At 39.7% G+C, this 8,312-nt stretch overlaps 1 pseudogene; it reads right to left on the reverse strand.

Annotated features, from left to right (window-relative positions):
* Positions 1–2,873: 2,873 nt before the first annotated feature.
* On the reverse strand, positions 2,874–4,105 carry LOC139018289 (aminoacyl tRNA synthase complex-interacting multifunctional protein 1 pseudogene; annotated as a pseudogene).
* Positions 4,106–8,312: the final 4,207 nt, after the last annotated feature.

Raw genomic sequence — 8,312 nt, forward strand, 5'->3', positions numbered from 1 at the left:
CTGCTGGCTTAGGCCCATTCCCCCTGGGGAGCGGGCCTAAGCCATCAGTTGGACATCCCCCTAGGACTTCCCCGACTGCGAGAGGGTGCAGGCCAGCCTGAGAGACCCCTCCTCCCCCCCCCCCCCCCCCCCCAGTGCATGAATTTTGTGCACCAGGCCTCTAGTATCTAATAGTTTGGGGGGGGGGGGTAATATATTTTTTATTGATTTTTTTACAGAGAGGAAGGGAGAGGGATAGAGAGTTAGAAGCATCGATGAGAAAGAAACATGGATCAGCTGCCTCTTGCACACCCCCTACTGGGGATGTGCCCGCAACCAAGGTACAAGCCCTTGACTGGAATAGAACCTGGGACCCTTCAGTCCGCAGGCCAATGCTCTGTCCACTGAGCCAAACTGGTTAGGGCTATCTAATAGTTTTATAGTAATTTCTATTCTCATAAATGTCTTGCTAAACTGGGTATTTTGTTTGTTGCTGTTTTTAGGGAACTCTTTATTACATTGTTTTAACTGGTTATTGCTTTCTTAGTTAATGTAAAATTTTTATGGAAGCATAACATAGGACAAGTGCACCAACTCTTAGGTTCAGACAGTTTAATGAATTTTCTAAAAGTATACACATTCACTTGATCAGGTATAGAACATTTCCAGCACTCTGGAATTCCCTCACACTTCCTTCTCATAACTGCTAGCCTCAGGGGTAACTTTTCCTGACTTCTAGCACCATAATGTCAGCTTTTTTTTTTTTTCTTTAACCATGGATTCCTGAACTATATAGTCAATCTTTCATAACTTTTTCTGAAAATAATGAGATGTCATTATCGAAGCTGAAGTATTAACAGGATCTGCCGAGGGAGAGGTGGTTCTGATTCCAAGAATTTATTTGTCCCCATCTGACACTGGCCTCCCATTTAAATTGATTCGATGACGGTTTTCCGTGATGCCAGCATTTGTGATGACTATTAATAAATCACAAGGACAAACTCTAGACAGAGTAGGCATATTCCTACCTGAACCCATTTTCGGACATGGTCAGTTATATGTTGCTTTCTCTCGAGTTAGAAGAGCATGTGACGTTACAGTTAAAGTTCTAAATACTTCATCACAAGGGAAATTAGTCAAGCACTCTGAAAGTGTTTTCACTCTTAATGTGGTGTACAGGGAAATATTAGAATAAGTTGAATCACTTTATCAGTCATTGTTTGCATCACAGTTGTTTTTATATCATGTTTTTGTTGTTTTTATATCATGTTTTTGTTGTTTTCATATCATGTTTTTGTCGTTTTTATATCCTGCCTCTGTTGCTGTTATATCCTTTTGTTACTGTTTATTAATAAATTTATATATTATTTTCATATACATTTTACTAATTTCCTTTCATCTCTCACACTTCTATTATAGAGAAAGGGCAAATAGCAATATTAAAATATTTCTGCTAATTAATTCCCTTTTAATATGCACGAATTTCGTGCACTGGGCTACTAGTATTTAAATAAACAGTATATGTAAAGCATGTAGGTCGATGTCTGGAACATAATAAGCACTTTAACATCTAGCTGCTATTGTAGCTTACGCTGTTTCTTATTTCTATTTTCTGCAGCAGTTTATTTGGAATGGGAAATAACTGTTCCTTGGAACTAAATCACCAAGAAGTCATCTAGGCCTGGAGGCTTTTGCAGAAGAAACTCAGTTTTTTACCACTAATTTCCTCTCAGCTAATTGGTCTAGTCAGGCTGTTAGCTTATTCTGAATTAAATATTTTTTCCTCTAATATTTACTTGTATCTCTTTAAATTAGATGTGATTAAATTTTTTCTGACTGAATCACCTCCTATATTTGTCAATTGAATACTTTTCCTTTTTGTTGTTGTTTTTTGGGGTTTTTGTTGTTGTTAATCCTCACCTGAGGATATTTTTCCCATTGATCTTTAGAGAGAGTGGAAGGGCGGGAAGAAGGGGGGAGAGGGAGAGAGATGCATCAATTGGTTGCCTCCCACATAATGCCCCAACCTGGGCAGGGATCAGACCTGCAACCCAGATGCATCCCCTTTTCTGGGAATCAAACCCACAATGCTCTAACCACTGAGTGACACCTGGCAGGGCATGTTTTTCTTTCTTTAAAAAAAAAGTTTTTATTGATTTCAAAGAGAAGGTGTGTGGAGGGAGAGAGGGGGAGAGAGATGAGAGAGCAACATCAATTGGCTGCCTCCTGCACACCCTTAATAGAAATCAAGCCCACATATGCCCGACCAGAAATTGAACTGGCCACCTTTTTTTGTTCACTGGACTACACCCAAGCAACTGAGCAACCAAGGTAACGACTATACACTGAGTGGCCAGATTATTATGACCACCTGACATTTATAGGCAAATTAGCTATAATTTTGCGCTGAAGTTGCTAGAAGGCCAGATCGTTATAAACGTCTGAATAGCACGACATACCTAAGTATCGTTGCTCATCAGGTTCATCCTATCATGTTGATGGCGTATCCCAATGGAGACGGCTTCTTCAACAAGATAATGCACCTTGCCACGGTGCTCGTATTATGCAGGAGTGGTTTCAAGAACATGAGGGAGACTTTACTTTGCTTAGGTGGCCTCCACAATCACCAGATCTCAATCCAATTGAGCATTTGTGGGACGAAGTTAAAAGAGCCATCAGGCAGCTGGTTCCACAACCATCAAATCTCACAGAACTGGATAGTGCTATTCATCAGGCATGGTGTCAGATTCCTCGCATCACCTTCCAACATCTCGTGGAGTCGATACCAAGAAGAATCGCTGCAGTATTGAAGACAAAAGGTGGCCCAACGAAGTATTGATGGGGTGGTCATAATAATCTGGCCACTCAGTGTATATTCCTATGAATGGGCCATACTTACCTAATAATAATCTGGCCACTTAGTGTATACTTTTCTGATTGGCTAATTTCTGTTTCCTAGTTTTTCACAGTTTTTTCACGTTTAGCTTCTTAAATTGAATAAAGCATTAACTAATTTTTTTTTTCCTTTTAAAACCATGTAAACCATTTAATTAAGGCAATGAATTTAGTTCCATCTTCTTAAGATTCAACTCTTTGTCAGGCTTTCCAGGAAAAACATCAAAAGTAATTCTGTCTCCAGGAACAGACCCGGTCGGAGGTGCCAAGATTTCAACTTTCTCCGGTAAACTAGCACATACTAGTGTATCACCATTGCTTGAGATAGTATTCCCCATTCCCCTCATCTTTGCAGGTTTTAGGTTACAAAGTAAAATCACCATCCAATTTTGCATCTGGTCAAGAGGAACATGATTCACCAGGCTACTGACAACTGTTCTTGGGACTGCTTCTCCAACATCTACTTCTATGTACAGAGTCTGCATCGGGATGTTTTTTTAGCAGTGATGATACAACAATTCAAAGATCCTCACGGGAAACATCTGTTGGTTTAGAGTTAGCACTTCCTGCTACTGGTGGTGGTTTTCTCCTTTTTCTCTCCTTTTTTTTAAGTTTCTCTTTCACTTTCCTTCTCCTTTTACCTGTTCTTTGGCACCAGAAGATATGGGTGTGATTGGCATAAATTATATTACATTTACAGAACCATGGAATGAGTTTGCAGTGGAGTACCAGACGGAAGTGGTATTTGTTTCACTCCATGTTTAATTTCTTCCTGAATTAGCTCTTGATTCTATTTCTTCAATTTAGCATTTTTGACTCGAAGTTTCTTCTCTTTCTTCTCTCAAAGTCGATGGTAAAGTTATTTTTTCTTTAAGAAGAGCAACTTGCTGTTTAAGATATTCGATAATTTGATATGCTCTGCACCTTTCTGTTCCAGTCTCTTCAGAACAGTATCATTAGTTGCCATTTTTGCCAAGAAATGGCAGAAAGTCTTCCTTGGTCTCTATTTTAGGGTTCCTCTTTGACGTATACTTTATGTTCTTCAGACTTTGTTCCTATTATCTGGCCTTTGTCCACTCTCTGCTATAGGATAGTCACCTTCTTAAAATATATATATTTTATTGATTTTTTTTACAGAGAGGGATAGAGAGTTAGAAACATCGATGAGAGAGAAACATCCATCAGCTGCCTCGTGACACTCCCTACTGGTGATGTGCCTGCAACCAAGGTACGTGCCCTTGACTGGAATCGAACCTGGGACCCTTCGGTCTGCAGGCTGACGCTTTATCGACTGAGCCAAACCAGTCAGGGCAGGATAGTCACCTTTTCAATCCCCAATTTAGTTTTATTTCAAGTTTGGTTTTGAGTTGTCCACCTACTCCATCACCATCTTGAAACCCCTGATGTCATCATTCTTAATGTAGGATTTTATCACTATGAGCTTCCCCATAACTTTTGATATGTTATATTTTCATTTCTGTGAAGATATATAGTGGAACCTCAGTTCTCGAACTTAATTCATTCCAGAAGGTTGTTTGAAAAACAAAGCGTTTTATAATAAATTTATTTGTTTATGAACAAAAAGAACTTAAATGTAAATGAAAATTTAACAGAAAGGAAATGAAATGTATAGTAAAAAGTGAAAATTTAGCTGGGCTGGCATGGCTTAGTGGTTGAGCATCGATCTATGGACCAGGAGGTCATGATTAGATTCCGAGTCAGGGCACATGCCTGGGTTGCGGGCTCCATTCCCAGTAGGGGGTGTGCAGGAGGCAGCCAATCAATGATTCTCATCACTGATGTTTCTATCTCTCCCTCCTCTCTGAAATATATATATATATATACACACACACACACACACAATAAATATATATATAAAAGACAAAGAGTTACCAAATGTATAAGAAAAGAACCAAATTGATGCTGCCTAAAGAGACTTAAGTTTTAAGGACACATGCACTGAAAGTAAAGGAACAGAAAAAGATATTTCATGCATGGAAAGCAACAGAAAGCACTTGGACAAAATAGACTTTAAGGCTAAGACTTTAATAAGATACAAATATCTCATTTCAACAATGGATAGAACATGTTAACAGTGGTAAACTGATCGAGCCCGCAACTGGGTATGTGCCCCAACCAGGAATCGAATCCATGATGTCCTGGTTCATAGGTTGATGTTCAGCCATTGCACAATGCCAGGCAGGCAACTTTTTATTTTTTGATTAAAGAATTTCGTTCTTTATACTCATAGTTATTGATAGATATGGACTTAGTAGTACATAAGTTGTTCTCCAGCTGTTTTATCATTTATTTATCTCTTACTCTCTTCCATGGTAATTTGATGTTTTCTTGTAATGCTGTGCTTAGATTCTCTTTATCTCTTGTGTATCTACCGTAGGTTTTTGCTTTGTGTCTACCATGCTGACATAAAATACCTTATGTTTATAAGTATTTTCAGCTCTGTAATTTAATGCATACTACAGGTCTACACTTTTATTCTCCTCCCCCACCATTTTGTTTTTGATGTCACAATTTATATACAGTGGGGCCTTAACTTACGAGTGTCATGACTAACGAGTTTTTGAGATACAAGCCGTCTCTCGGCCGATTTTTTGCTTTGAGTTGAGAGCTAAAATTCGGGTTACGAGCCAGCTTCAGATACCCCACTGCTAGTTGGTGCAGCTAACGTCACAGTGAACGCCACAACATCAGCCCAGCCTCACGTGTCTCACTCATTCACTTTTGATTTGACATACGAGTAATTTGAGTTACGAGCTCCATCACGGAACGAATTAAACTCGTAAGTCAAGGCCCCACTGTATTTTCCACCTTGTATATCTATTAATAATTTTTTGAAGTTACACCTTTTTAGTATTTTGTATTTTAACCTTTATACTGTTGTTATAAGTGATTTACTGTACACCACCATTGCATTAGAACATGTTGAATTTATCTGTAGCAGTGAGACTTAATACTTTTAAATGTTTTCTTGTTACTAATTTGTGTTCTTTTGTTTCAGGTTGAAGAAGGTTCTTTAGCATTTCTTACAAGGCCAGTATACTAATGATGAACTGCAGCTCTTGCTTGTCTGGAAATTATCATTCCTTCAATTCTGTAGGACAGCTTTGCTGGTAAAAGTTTTTTAGTTGGAAGTTTTTTTCTTTCTACACTTTGAATATGCCACTCATGCCACTCAATCTGATCTGTAAAGTTTCTGCTAAAAAATCTGCTTATTGTCTTACTGTGGTTCCCTTGTACATAACAAATTGTCTCTTGCTGCTTTTAAGATTCTCTCCTTATCTTTTACTTTGGCAATTTAATTACAATGTGTCTTGGTGTGGGGCTCTCTGCATTCCCCCACCCCCCTCTTTGGGCTTCCTTGTATGGTTTTTTGTTTCATTTCCCAGATTATAAGTTTTCTTGCCATGATTTCTTTGAATAATCTTTTCCCCACTTTCTTCTCCTTCTGGGACTCCAGTAATGCATATATTTGCCTATTTGATTGTGTCACATAAAGCCTCTAGCCATCTTAACTTTTGATGTTGAACCCCTCTGTTGAATTTTCTAGTGTAATTATTGTCTTCTTCAATTCTGTGTGATACTTATATTTTCTTTCTCTTTTAAAATTCTCACTTTATGCATTTATTCTCTTAACCTTGTTGAGCATCTTTATGACCATCAATTTGATTTTTTTATCAGGTAAATCACTTGTCTCTTTTTAATTAAGGTCTGTTTCTGGAATGTTTTTTGTTCTTTTGTTTGGAACATATTCCTCTCTTTCTTCATTTTCCTTTACTCTCTGTGTTGGTTTCTGTGCACTAGATAAAACAGCCACCTCTCCCAGTCTTAACAGAATGATCTGTGTAGGACACAATCAGCCTGGCCAGAGCTCCTTATTGCCTCTTAAACTGTTGCAACTGTCCTTGTGGCCTTCTTTGTTTTTAGTTGCTCCCAATAGTTGAAGATGTGCCAAAAACCAGTGTCCTAAAAGGGAGGATTGCAGTGAATACCTAGATGCAGGCTGATTAGAAACTAACATCAGGTAGCAGCTGGGAAAGAATATATTAGGGCCCTTCTGGGCAGATGGCAGTGGGCAGTGGAGCTTATGCACCCATTAATACCTGCTGCTTTGCTTTAGTTTTTGTTGGACCCTTGTTGGCTATCAAAGCCGGGTGATCCAAGTGCCTGATCTTTGAGTAGCACCTATGAAAGTTGAGTTGCCACACATGTGTGCAAGCCCCTTCTAGGAAATACTGATTTGTAGTGGGCATAAGTCAGAAGGCAGAGGTGGCATCTGCTGACATCCCTGTTCTTGAGGGAGGATCACAGTCAACTCCTAATTGTGGGCTAAATTTTCCTGTCATCCTCCAAAAAAAAATTATTTTTGTGCCCTTCTACTTGTGATTGGATTCTGTACAATTTTACTTTGAATAATCTTTTCTTTATACAGAATAGTGTTTGTCCTATTTTAACACTTTCTTCCTTTTAATAAACTTAGAAGTTACTTCTCTTTATACTTTACTAGAGGCCCGGTGCACAAAAATCATGCACTCAGGTGGGGGGGTTCCCCAGCCTGGCCTGTGCCCTCTCACAGTGCGGGAGCCCTGCGATTGAGCTCCCCAAAGAGGTAGGCCCCACCCACCCATCTGGGGCTCCTCAATGGATTGTCCCAAAGAGGTAGGCCGGAGCCGGGAGTCCTGCCACACAGAGCTGCTGGGACCCAGCTCCACACGGAGACGTGGGATCTGCCTCCATGCTGCGCACGCTGCGTCAAGTCCCTGCCCACCTGCGCACGCACACAGCCTCTTGATGACAGATTGTTACAGCGTGGAGGCATCACAGCATGAGGGTGTGGCAACCACATAGGCTTTTATCCATGGTCGGCAAACCGGCTCGCGAGCCACATGCGGTTATTTGGCCCCTTGAGTGTGGCTCTTCCACAAAATACCACGTGGGGGCGCACATACAATGCAATTGAAACTTCGTGGCCCATGCGCAGAAGTTGGTTTTCAGCCTGGATGAGTCTATTTTGAAGAAGTACTGTTGATGTTTGGCTCTGTTGACTAATGAGGTTGCCGACCACTGGTATAGATAATTGGCCTTTTCAACTCTTACCTTCTATAGTAATTTAAAATGTAGAACTCGTTTTTATTTATATGGGCATTTGCCCTTATTTAGCATATACAGTTGACCTTGAACAACATGAGTTTGAGTTGTGTTGATTCACTTATACACAGATATTTTTCAATAAATACCTGTACTGGGAGTCTGTGGATATGAAAGGCCAACTGTATGCATTGGTTTATGCCATTTTATATAAGGCACTTGAACATCTTTGTTTTTTTTGTAGCCACAGGGGGTCCTGGAACCAATCCCCCGCAGATACTGAAAGACAACTTAGTTCTTGGGGAATCAAGTTATACGCAGATCTTCTTAAA

Source organism: Myotis yumanensis, unplaced genomic scaffold, assembly GCF_028538775.1.
Source record: "Myotis yumanensis isolate MYYU_CA2020_CCGP unplaced genomic scaffold, mMyoYum1.0.hap1 SCAF_10, whole genome shotgun sequence".
NCBI classification, from domain to species: domain Eukaryota; kingdom Metazoa; phylum Chordata; class Mammalia; order Chiroptera; family Vespertilionidae; genus Myotis; species Myotis yumanensis.